The following is a 13,342-nucleotide window of genomic DNA, read 5'->3' as shown; positions in this document are numbered from 1 at the left end:
GATGGAATTTGCAGCCCTGCAACATATTCAGGACCACATGTTCTCCATCCATGCTATAAATGGTAGGTTTAGCTAACTCCCAAGGGGACATGTTGCATTCAGTTATAATTAAGCATGCTTTTCACATTAATTTGAAAACCTTTAGAAAAGAATACACTACTAACCCAATTATCTGGAAGTTGAGTCATGGAAGATATTCACAGATATATTACTAACCCAATTATTATTTTGAATACTTTCTCCATTGCTCCTAGGACAGATCTAGTTGAAGAGTGCCTTCAGGCTCAGACAGAGAGAGAGAGGGAGGGAGGGAGGGAGGGAGGGAGGGAGGGAGAGAGTCAGCTTTGTAGGGCCACTCAAGTTTTTGGGGCTTGGAGCGGTTATGATGTCCAGGACTCTGCTGCTACACCCTACGAAGACTCAAGCATGCAGGTACAACATGGGGAGGGGGCCACATGCAAGAATTGTTAGATGCATGGACTATGTATGAGGCTTCTTATCTGCAGTGCTTCATTGCAGTGGGATCAAGCAGAATACTGTAATATATATGCTTCATTTTCCCCCAACATGGCAATAAGGGAAAGGCAAACTTGGAAAAAAAAAGAAGAAATCTTCCTTCCCCTCCCATTTTCCTCTTTAATTTTGCTGTCTTGTCTGTGCTGCTGTTGGTCCTATAATCATTGGGTTGTTTTTTTAAAAAATAATAACTCCCAAATATTTATTTGTAGAGTGAGATCCAACAATGCATGTTTACTCAAAAGCTGGTCTGTTCAATAGGCCTTAATCCTTAACAAGTACATGTAGGACAGCTCATTTCAACTGAAGGAAGCCATGGGCTTGATTTGTAATACCTGAACAGGGGTTTTAATAATAATACTTTTTTGAGGTCAATAATTTGTAGAATTGCTGTATATCAGAAACGGCTTGATGGCATATAACCTGCCTCCCTGCAGTGCAATAGCTGTGTGGGAAAAAGCTTTTTGCTCCCCCACCCCAGAGGAATGGTGAGTGCAAGATGTGATATTGCATCCTGTGCAGTCAGGCTGGCCTGCTCCAGTTCTGGCCCCTTTTTGAGGAGTGCAACTCGCCTGGGTGCCCAGCGTGAGACTAACTGGTAACGTTCAGGGGTGGATAGGAATTTTTGGCCTTGCATATCTGATTGGCATATTTCGAAAAGGTAAGCTGGGTGTTGTTGTTTTTTGTCTGTTCCACACTGGAGGTGTTACTGGGCAGATTGGGTTGGGTCATCCTTTAAATAGGTCACACTGGCAGGTAGTTGTGGAAGGGGAAGTTACTGATGAGTTCCCAATAGGGCACCAGGGAATACTAGCCCATCCAAACCTCCTGGCACTGTGGATCCTTTGATTACCAGGAAGGAGATGCAACGGGGCCTCCCCAGGCTGCAGGCTGCCCAAGGTTAAGGGGATGGGTGGTCTTTGGACTGGGGAGGTTGTATGATCATTGGCCAGCTGAGATCCAGCTGTCTTCAAGATAGCAGGACGATGAGGTTGAGAAGGTTGGAGAAGAGGTCAGCTGGGGACCCTGGCTTGAAGCCAAGATTCCACGCTACAGCAGTCACCTCTCCTGTTGGTTATGAGAGGGTTTGAGTTTTAAGTTTAACAAAGTATGTGGCCCTAGTTTCAACCCTATTCCTTGTGCCTTGCCTCTTTATTCTTAGATGGGTGAGCAAAACAATAATAACATATAACTGCAGTCTGAAATATGTTAGTACAATCCTGTGTATGGCTGTATTGTTGTAGACTTATTTTCAGGCAGATATATAGAGAGGAGTTCAGACTTAATCTTTGCTGTGTCCAAGAATGAGCCTTCAGTCATTGTGGACTTGACCGTACTTTGCTCCTTCAGAACCTGAAATCCCCTCCTTCTCTACCTGGTGCAAATGGGTTACATTGCCTTTTGCAAACAGATGATACAAGTTGAATAGCAAATAAACCAGGCAAAACAAAACCAAGTGACCCTCAAGTAACATGAGAACTGTTTCCTGGCCTTCTATCTGTCTGTCTTTTTATAGTGACAGATTACTTTGCCTTTATGTTTGGTTTGTTAAGCTGGGATAAAATATGGCCCTGTCTAGAGATAAAGCTAAGGACAGGACCAAATCCCTTTCCCCTTTTTTAAAGTTCACCTTTTGCAGGTGCTGTTTTTAAGTGTGCCTGATATGATCCAGCGTTTTCAAATGTGCAAGGAAGTGAGCAGGGAACTGTCAAGCTGTTAGCATCTTAAACTCCTGATCCCAGCTTCCTCTCAGAGTTCAGCTTCCTGGAAAAAGGCACAGCAAATGTGTGACACCTCCTGAAAATAGAGCAGCAAAGTCCTACGTTGTTTCTTAATAGCGTTGCCAAGCCTTATCTCCTGGGGCTGAATGTTAGGGCCTGCTTTTGTGTGCTCTGAATCAGAGATGTGCTAGAGGGTTAGGGATGTGAAAAATTTGTCAGTTTCACTGCATTTTTCAGAATCCCACTGGCGCTCTTCACCCCGCTTGTATGTCACTGGAATGGTAGGGTTTTTTTTAACACTCTTCTTGAATGGAAATTGTTATGCCAAACAATTTACCTTAAACAAAAGACTGAGACACGAAGGCTTTTCTATTGAAGTTCATTTTATTTACATGAGAACAAAACAAACAAAACACACCACTGCAGTTGGTGGGAAGAAAAACCAATTTCACCTTAATTGTGGGTGATTAGGATTTCTTCAAAGAACAAAGGAATTGGTACAGTCTTATAGCTGTCCCCTCAGGGCGAGAGGGGTGGGCCTTTGAGGTCATTAAGTTAGTTAGCAACAATTCATTGGATTAGTGAAAACACATTTTAGACATGCGCAGAACAATCACTTTCCCTAAATCGGGCCCCTTGTCTCAACATTCCATGCTTATCTAGCTTTTAGCCTTGAGTTATGAAGAAAGAAAGCAAGGAGAAGGGGGGTCGAGGAGCCTGTTTTTACAAGGCTGGCTAATCTCTTCTGAATACACACACAAACAGCTTGGTTTTCTTTTTCAAGTAAGAACAATCTTTTATGAGGCAATTGCCTTAATTGAATAAGTCAAACTTTTACTTCTATCAATTATTCCCCCGTTTTTCTTTTTATAATTTCTTTTGACTTATTCACTATTATGAAAATTTCCCCCCTCCCCCAGACCGACCAAAGGTGTCTTTCACTTGGACAGTTTTCATAGGAGCCCCAGGTACAATCGAACTTTACAGGCACCTTCCTGAGGCTTGCAGGGCGTGGTAGATTAGGTGGCTAACTTCACACAGTTTCATACAGGAACAAACAGGTGAGTTTCTAAACTACACTTGCTGCTATTCTCCATACCATGTGGTGCTGAACCCAGCCTATTCCACCACATTTAATTCTAGTCCAGCCTCCATTACTAATTACTGTAACACGGAATTCAATCCAAATTCTCTCGGGGTTTTCTCTAGGGTCATAACAAGTTTGAGTTCCAAGGGAGTCCTGACAAATTTTGTACTCTACCTTGTCAAATGCACAGGAGGTAATATTATCAACACAATTGAAGATGGACTTATAGGTTAAGGTCTGCTGTTCCCTGCTTCCCTGCCTTGTCGTTATTACACAGGGGCAGGTGGATCCTGTAGCTTGTAGCGCAAGGCTCAAGAAGAGCCCTCACACTATCATTATTTTGCCATCAACCCGTGGTCTGCCAATAAACAATTGCCTGATATTTCTCCAAGACATTAGAGGGGTGGGCTTTACCTCCGCTTGTAGTGGGAATTCCATTCCTCGTCCTCTGAATCTAGACTGGGCACTGACCAGGGGCTTGCGTTCTTGCACTTCTAACACGTTTCGTGGTGCACCGAAGATGCGTAACGGAGTCATCCCTTGGAAATTGGTCTCTGCCCGCGCCGAGCTATCAGATTGAATTCTCCACGGACAGCTTGCAATTGGCGTTTTTACAGCCTACAAGCTTAAGCACATACCACCTCAAAGCCGGGTTTTCGTCAAATTTAGTTATTCTGGCACTCCAATGGTGAGGGCAAAAATGGCAATGCAATAAACAGTAAGGCTCAAAAGGATCCAATCCTATCAGGGGGTCTTTAAGTTTCAGATATCACCTGATACTCCGAGTAAACTGCCGGGAGGTGAAAGTATGAGAGTAGAAAGATCACTTTCCTGGGGAAATGACCTAGTCGGAGTCTGACTCTGATCCAGGGCTGATGTTGCTATCTCTGATTTTAATGAGGGGGCACTGCTTGCAATCTCGGTTATGCCAGAACTCTAGACTTGAAGCCAACTCAGTGCTGGTATACAAAGTTCCACGGCCCTTACCTCGTACCTCTTTGCGTACCATCAATTGGTTACCACAGGCCAACCCTTTGTATTCAGTGTCCCAATAGGAAGTGGTTTGTATCTGTACCTTCCACTCTTCCACCTCCCCTTTTGGTGTTCGACTAATTGAACAGGAAAACCAGGGACAAATTCTACCTGTTATATAGGGAGTTATAGACATTACTCTGACAGCAATTACCCAAATAGTGGTAACCTGGGCAGGACAATAAAATCCGACAATCCTCATTCAAAACCCTTCTTCTTCAGAGCAACTATCAGTGTCAGTACTTTCATAAGGTTCTTGATCTTTAAAGATTTTCCTTTCCTCCTCCCAATCAATGGTCCCCTCGTCCTCCAACACTACTTGATCACCAATTGAATAATTTTTTTAAGAAATAGAGTCCCCTAAGACTCCTGTCTATTCTCAAATGTACCTGCCAAGTTTGGATCAGATTATTAACTTTTCTTACTTCTATATACACACTAAAGAAAGGACAATATTTATGCGCTAACCGACTAATGGACATTACATATGTCATTTAAAAATAGTCTTTTAGTCCGTCCTTGGACACAGGCACAACTTTTCACCGTCCCTCAGGGTCGACTGCGCGCTTGGCTCTGGTATAGTGAGTCCAACCAGCTTCCTCAGTTTGGATGACAGTCTCTGTTGTCAACAGAATCTGGAACAGACCAAGCCATCTTGGGGCGAGCGGTTCACTCTCCCATGCCTTGATATAAGCCCAATCCCCGGGGTGGAAGGAATGCACTGCTACCTCCAATGGCGTCTGTTGCACTGAGATGCCTCGCTCCCTGTTATCGGAGAGAATAGAGAATAGGGCCAGCAAATACTTTCTTATAAAGGCATCCTTGAACAAATCTAAATTAAGGCTCACTCTCTGTGTATCTCTGTGCATTAACATCCCAAATTTCCATTCTGCACAGGCTTCAAAGGGCGAGAGTCCTGTAATGCTATGCAGCTTATAAAGCTAGGGGCAAAACCTTCGGTCAGGGCAACTGCGCTTGTTGCATCAACTATTAATTTGCTCTTTCAAAGTCTGGTTCATCCTTTCAGTTTTCCAATAAGATTTTACAAACTGTCCCTGTCGTTGCCCGAGCCGTAGGGTATGCTTCTACCCAGCCAGTGAGCTGATCAGTTATTATCAAACACTGATTCCAAAGTCCTGACTTTGGCATATCAATAAAATCACATTGCAAATGTTCAAAGGGGTGGATGGCCAGAAGTCGTCCTCCCATTTCTGTTTTTCTCGGGTTATTCTTATTTACTCTCTGGCAAGGAATGCAGTGGGCTAAAATGGTGTTGGCGTGTGACCACACTTTTCTTCCCTGTATATTTTTGCAGAAAGGCTGAGACCAGAGCCTTAACTCCCCAGTGTCCTCCCTCGTGCAATGCCTTGAGGACTTTCCTGACCACCCCCTCGGGCAGCCATTGTCTTCCATCTCTCAACTTTAGCGTGCCGTTCACCATTGTAGCTCCCTGCTCCTCTGTCAATTCAAGCTCCTTTGTGAATACACCAAAGGGGCAGTGATCTCTTTACTGGTAGGAATAAGGGCTGCTAAGAGGGCGGGATTCAATTCTTTTCCTGCCACCTTTCTTGCCACTTCGTCAGCCAGCCGGTTTCCTACTACCTCCGGGGAGTTTCCCTTCTGGTGCCCTGGAATGTGGATAATAGCTACCTCGGACGGGAGGCTCAACGCTTCCAGGGTGTCCAGTATCAACTGATGGTGGGCCAGATTCTTTCCCTGGGATGTAAGTAGTCCTCTTTTACTCCAAATTTTTCCAAAAACGTGGACTACTCCACATGCATACTTAGAGTCTGTCCAGATATTTACAGATTTTCCTGTGCTTATTTCTAAAGCTCCTTTAGGGCATATAATTCTGCTGTCTAAGCTGACATGGACGGGGGAAGGGGTCCAGATTCAACTTCGAACCCCTTATCCTGTCTACCACTGCATATCCCGTTATTCTTTTCCCATTCACTACTCTAGAGGAACCGTCAGTGTACAGGTTCCATGTTCCCTCTATTGTCTCTTCCTGTAGGTCTTCCCTAAACTTTATCTGTAGACCAGTCAGGGCAATACAATCATGTTCATTACACAGTTCCTTCCTGACAGTTTCTGATAAACCCTCAGTATTAGATCGAGTTTTTCAAGGAGAATAGCCTCGATCTGTAGCAGCCTACTGACCATCATCCACCGCCAAGGATAGTCCTATGCTGGTGTGAAGAATGCAGGACAATCGCTTCCTATGTTGCATTTACTCCTGTTCTCAAATTCTTCACCTTAAAACTGGAATATATTTTCTCCTAACGATTTCCGGGTTTAGGCTCGATGTAGTTGTTTGTTATAGGAATTAAACCATAACCCATAGTTTGCAAGGCATCCATGCCAATGATTAGATCCTCTGTGGCTTCTAGATAATTCACTCTCAATAAAAATACCACACATTTTAATCTCTTAAAACTGGTAGTGACCCCTGAATGCAAAAGTGACTTCTAAGGAATTCCCACAGAAAGTGTCTATGTAAAACAGGCAAACCATTCCTGGTGTGAAATCAACCCCCCTTGTCTCTCCAGCTCCCACTTTGTGCATCTGGAGAAGCAAGGAGGGGGATCTGAACATTCCCAGCAATTCTGCTTGCTATCTCTTATCTACTAACCTATTTCTTTCTCCTGTCTCCAAATTCTCTTCCCTTGCATTTTATTTATTTATTCTATCACACCTCCAAAGCCTCCTTTTCAATTCAGGCTTTTTAAACACGTACTTCTGCCAATCAATCCACATACTGCATCTGTCATTTTCCTGCATGTTTTTCTGTGGGATTCCATAGTCAACAATTCCCCTAGTGTCTTTTGTGTGTGTGTGATTTTCCCCATTTTTTTTTCCTACTCTGTGCCTACTCTTAACCCTTTATACCCCAGTAAGTTTAACAAGCCAAAAGAGCTTTTTCTCATTCCCTGTTCTCCATTCGCTCCTATTTCTCTTAGGACTCTTCCTGAGGATTCCATTTCATATACACTTTTGGATAACATTCTCTGTGTTTTTCATGAACTTTGAGAAAGTTACGTTCCTTCTTCTCTTTTTAATCCTTTTTCCTGTCAGCTAACTGTAGTGCTCAGCTTAGAGCAAACAGTTCTGCTGTCTGAGCTGGCATGCACTATTAGTTTTGTTAAGGACTCCTTTCCTGAATCTCCTTCCTCCTCTAGCTGCGTCGCTTGTTGATACACACTTATTTTTCCCCTCTCTCTAGCCTTTCCTTTCCCATTCCCCCTCAAAACTCTTTACCTGATCTTGCAACAACTTTCCTTGCCTTCTTTACAACATACTCTCTCTCTCTTTACCTAGCTTCACCTAAGTATTTCCTGAGCCACCTTAAAAGTGAACACAGTCAGGGCCCCTTGCCCCCCCTTTCTCTTTCCCTTCTTTTCTGAGCGGGTAGGGCAGAGAAAAACTCCTCCAGTTTCCTCTTCTTGCTACCACCTTTGAGCTTTCCGCTAGCAACTGTCCTATGGGTTTGGTTGTCATGTCATCCATTTTCTGTAACTTGGACTTTATATCTGGGTAACACCCTGACACAAATTCCAATCTCAGAATATTTTCATTTCCTGAATCTTCTGGGTCCAGCCCAGTGTTCCTTCGCATATTGCGTTTTAGCCTTTCCAGATATCCAACTGAACTTTCATTCTTTTCCTTTCGGTTGACCAAAAAGCCAATTTCATGCTAACAGTCTTAGGGACTGTTGCCTCCAACCCTTTCAACAAGAACTCTTTCATTTCTGTACTTCGCCTTCTGATATTTTCATCCTGGAAATCCCAATCTCCAGGGGTTACTTCTGGAAGTGCTTCCCCGGCCGCCTGTTCTGTTCGAGCGGCAATTGCCAGAGTCTCCTATGTGACTCCGGCCAGCTGCTTACAAATGTGCAGCAGCTCTGTGGGCTTGTAAATCATAATCCCTAAAGCATCTCTGAGACTTCTCTGAGTGGATACTGGGCACTAACTCCCTGCTCTTTCATCTGCCGTGCCTGAGAACGGGTCACTGGTCCCTCGGACAGCGTCCCGTCTTTATTTTTGCCATCCCCCTCCTTTTCTTTTACTGAGGTGGAGCAGTCCAATTTACAAACTCCAATTTTGTCATTTCCTCACCTTGTAACTTAGAACCTATCAAGTCTCTACTTACTGCCAGTTTTATTTCTTCTCCAAATTTGATTAGGTACCATATCCAAAAATCTACATAAGGGACACGGGGCGGATGGGCCAAATTTTGGCCCTTTAGAACGAATATCAAATTGTGTCTAAACTCCAGAGCACATGGACCATTCCCTTCTCTGTCTGAAACTCCTGTACCTTTTTACAGACTCCCAATGCAGCAACAGTTTGCCCACTGCACTGTTGCCAGGAATTCCTAACTCATTACCACCCCCACAAGGGCCTGGAGTCGGGGCGTCCCCCTCGGAATTCCTACCTTGGTCCCCTCTGGACCTTCTGGACCCCCGCGGGCCCTTTTTGGAAGTCTGTATTCCCATCCCACGGGAGACAAAGACATAAGGATAGGGAGGTTGCGTAGAGAGTAAGGGGTCTCTCTGACGCAGACACAAGGAGGGTACAGACAACAGTCGCACACCTTGGCCCAGGGTCCCGGACTACTTCAACGGCCACCTCTGGGAACCGCAAGGTCACTCACTCTTCATTCACACAACAACAACCAACCCTTTCAGAGTTTCCCACTACGACTTACCAGGTCCGTTGATCTGCTGGCTCGTTGATTCGTTGGCCGGCCGGCTTAAAAAAAAAACTCTCGCGTTCGTGCCTCTTTCCGAGTTCTTGATGCCAAGCAGCCAAAGCGTCAGCAAGGAAGCGGCTGCCTTAAAAGAAGGCAGAGGCGCCTTCCGATTCACTTCACCGCCGCCTGTTCTGCCTGACCTCAACTGGATCAAAATCCAGCCCCAATCGGGGCGTTTAGAGCATCCCGGACGAGCCCCCAAATTGTTATGCCAAACAATTTACCTTAAACAAAAGACTGAGACACGAAGGCTTTTCTATTGAAGTTCATTTTATTTACATGAGAACAAAACAAACAAAACACACCACTGCAGTTGGTGGGAAGAAAAACCAATTTCACCTTAATTGTGGGTGATTAGGATTTCTTCAAAGAACAAAGGAATTGGTACAGTCTTATAGCTGTCCCCTCAGGGCGAGAGGGGTGGGCCTTTGAGGTCATTAAGTTAGTTAGCAACAATTCATTGGATTAGTGAAAACACATTTTAGACATGCGCAGAACAATCACTTTCCCTAAATCGGGCCCCTTGTCTCAACATTCCATGCTTATCTAGCTTTTAGCCTTGAGTTATGAAGAAAGAAAGCAAGGAGAAGGGGGGTCGAGGAGCCTGTTTTTACAAGGCTGGCTAATCTCTTCTGAATACACACACAAACAGCTTGGTTTTCTTTTTCAAGTAAGAACAATCTTTTATGAGGCAATTGCCTTAATTGAATAAGTCAAACTTTTACTTCTATCAAAATTGTGTGCATATTTTGAAATGTGCTTTAATGAGTGCATATATTTTTACACTTTTTGTCTCATTTACCGAAGTATATGTGTTTCACAAATGAAACACTTCTAGTCATGGACATGTTTCAAGTATACAAATGGGAGGGGGGCATTTCAGTTCTGTACTGGACTATGAGGCCATTTCCCCCTTCCTACACACAAACTTATTTTGGAATGTGCTTGAATTATTTGTACTGTATCAATTTTTCACATTTTATATCACTAAAGTGCATACATTTTGCAAATGCATATGGTTCTAGTCATGCAATTTTTCAAACATATGCATGATTTAGTATGTTTCTCCCTTCATTTTTTGTATTGGACTGTAAGGCCTGCTTCCGCTTTCTGTATGGAAATTTTGAGCATGTTGTGAACATGGCCACAGTTGTAGAATTAGTTGCATGACACCACTGACTGAGATTCTCATGGAAAGACTCATGGATCTTTCCAGTAATAGAGTTTCATATCATTTAAGGGTTTTGTTTATACATAAAGTATCCATATCATTAATTAGAACAACAATTTGGCCCTTGTATGATATATAATTGTATTAATTTAATTTCTGAGTAATTCCAAGCTGGAATAATGTAAACGTTAACTAATAGCTTCCAGAGATCAAAGTAATCAACTTGAATAATTTATTTACATGTAACATTGAAGTGAGGCAAAAAAAGAGTTATCATTATCATATGCAATATTCTAAGGTTTAGATATCCTAAGATAATTGGCCCTCAAGAGAATTAGGAGCAGTTTTCACATATTTGGTCTTGACCTATTTTTTTCCACCCAGTGGTGAAAAACCTCTTGACCTTTTAGTTTATATCTATCTCTCTGATCTTCAGTTTCTGAACATTGGTAGTCTGCACATTTTCTATTTTATACAGATCTCAGATATTTAAGATTTCTGTTACAACGCATCTGATGTTTTTTTTCATGAGGTTTTGCGTGCCTGGCTGTGTGTCTCTGTGTGTTTTCCCTGTCTGTTTCATTTTTTCCCCTTTACCTTTGAGCTTTCTATATATGCATATACATATAGAATATATACATGGTATATATGGTGTGTGTGTGTGTGTGTGTGTGTGTGTGTGTGTGTGTATTCATATATGCATGCATGCATGCATACATACATACATACATACATACATGCATGCATGCATACATACATACATACATACATACATACATACATACATACATACATACATACATACATACATACATACATACATACATACATACATACATACATACATACATACATACATATAGGTATGGCATTGTAGAAACGTAGGACTTAGTATCATGGAGAGTTCTGTATCCTTAAAATCTCCATGATTTCATCTAAATTTAGCACTTCTTTTGCCAAAAAGAGAAGCCAACTTCAGGCTGCACCATGGCACCGAGACATTGGTTGCCCTGCAAGATGACCTTTTGAGGGAGACTGACAGGCAAAATGTCCTTGCTGGTCCTCCTCGACCTATCAGTGGCCTTCAATACTGTCAACCATGGTATCTTCCTGGGGCGGCTCTCTGAGTTGGGGATTGGCAGTCTGGCCTTGGCCCAACTTTGATCCTTCCTGAGGGATTGTTCTCAGAGATTACAGCTTGGTGAGCTGATGTCCACCCCTTGGACCCTTCACTGTAGAGTCCATCAGGGGTCAATCATCTCTTCAGTGTTGTTTAATATCTATATGAGGCCCCTGGGGGAGGTCATAAGGAGCTTTGGAGCTTCATGTCACCAATATGAGGATGATACTCAGCTCTATCTTTCCTTCCATCCTTCTGCAGTGGATGCTGTCCCGTCCCTTGAGCACTGCCTGGATGCCATGCTGTGGTGAATGAGGGATAATAGACTGAGGCTAAACCCGGGCAAGACGGAGATCCTCCGGGTGGATGCCCCGAGAGTTTGTGGATTGGATGCCACCCTCTCCTTGGGGGGGGGCTACTCTCTCCACTAAGGATGAGGTTCACCTCTTCGGTGTACTGCTGGACCCAGCGATGTCAATGGAACCTGAGATAGCGTATGTGGTCCTTCCCGCCTACTTCCACCTAAGGCAGATTGCCCAATTGCACCCCTAACGTGACACCGAGTCCCTCACCACACTGGTCCATGCACTGGTAGTCTCGAGAATAGACTACTGCAATGCTGTCTGCGTGGGGCTGCCCATGAGGATGTTACGGAAACTTCAGCAGGTCCAGATTACTGAGTGGTGTTAAGAAACATCAACACATTTCTCCCCCCCACCCGGGTGCCCTGCAATGGTTACCCATCTGTTTCCATGCCAGCTCCAAGGTGTTGGTGTTAACATATACAGCCCTAAATGGTTTAGGACCTCAGTAACTGATAGAATGCCTCCTTCTGACAAGATCTGCCCATCCCATTCAATCTTCCCAGGCTGGGTGGTTGAGAGTGCTGACCCTGAGAGAGGCCTGTTAAACATGTTGCTTTTCAGGCAGGCCTTCCCGGGTCTTAGAACATCTTAATTACAACATCTAATTACAGTGAGTGGTCTCAACATTTATACTATCAATCCTGCTTGTCTTGCTCTATATTACATTATTTTATACTATTTTAGCTATTTTATTTAAATTGTTGGTTGTTCTATCTTTATTTTGATTTTGTATTATTATGTTATTGTTGGTACAGTGGGGTCTCGACTTACAAACTTAATCCGTATTGGAAGGCAGTTCTCAGGTCGAAAAGTTCTTAAGTCGAATCTGCATTTCCCATAGGAATGCATTGAAAACCATTTAATCCGTATCTGCTCTTTTCATCCATAGAAACTAATGGGAAGCTGCTATTCTGCCTTCTGCCACTAGAGGGGGATATTTTTCCTTTTTTCCTTTTAACCTAAGATGACTTAGCTTTTAAAAAAAGGAAAAAAAAGAGTTCGTAACTCGAATCTAAGTTCGTAAGTTGAGTCCATATATTCCTATGAGAGTGGTTCGTAAGTCGAAACGTTCGTATGTTGAGCCGTTCGTAAGTCGAGACCCCACTGTATAGTGTATGTTTTATTTGTCTGACACGTAAACTGGGCGGTTTACAGGTTAATTATGCAGGCTACACATTGCCCTCGCCCCCAGCGAGCTGGATACTCATTTTACCAACCTCGGAAGGATAGAAGGCTGAGTCAACCTTGAGCCAGCTACCTGGGATTGAACCCTGGCTCGTGAGCACAGTTTTGGCTGGGATACAGCAGTTTAACCACTGCGCCACGAGGCTGGAATCAAAATAAATAAATAAATAGGTCTGTCATTCAGGAATCTGGCTGCAGAGCTAGAGGTTGTTAGTTTGTTTCTCCACTGTGCCTTCTTGACAACGGCTGGACTTCATGATCTTTAAAAGTCCCTTCTAGCTCTGCAATACTCAGGAAATTCTGAAGGTACAACTACAAACCAATTGCAACAAGAAGAAAAAGTGGATGATAGCAAAAAAGACCCATGTTGCTTCACAAAAAGCCCAAAGAGGA

At 43.4% G+C, this 13,342-nt stretch overlaps 1 protein-coding gene and 1 long non-coding RNA gene across 5 annotated transcripts in view; one reads left to right on the top strand and one right to left on the bottom strand.

Annotated features, from left to right (window-relative positions):
• LOC110082622 (protocadherin-11 X-linked) overlaps positions 1-13,342 on the top strand; it is a 986,147-nt gene that overhangs the window by 361,281 nt on the left and 611,524 nt on the right. The window lies entirely within an intron of this gene.
• LOC144584467 (uncharacterized) lies at positions 2,603-9,838 on the bottom strand. Its single transcript, XR_013538732.1, has 2 exons — positions 9,064-9,838; positions 2,603-5,121 (listed from the first exon to the last, which is right to left on the bottom strand). It is a non-coding gene; the product is annotated as an uncharacterized LOC144584467 (long non-coding RNA).

Source organism: Pogona vitticeps, chromosome 11 (genome assembly GCF_051106095.1).
Source record: "Pogona vitticeps strain Pit_001003342236 chromosome 11, PviZW2.1, whole genome shotgun sequence".
Taxonomy (NCBI): domain Eukaryota; kingdom Metazoa; phylum Chordata; class Lepidosauria; order Squamata; family Agamidae; genus Pogona; species Pogona vitticeps.
The sequence above is the reverse complement of the archived record's forward strand: the minus strand, read 5'-3'. Positions and strand labels throughout refer to the sequence as shown.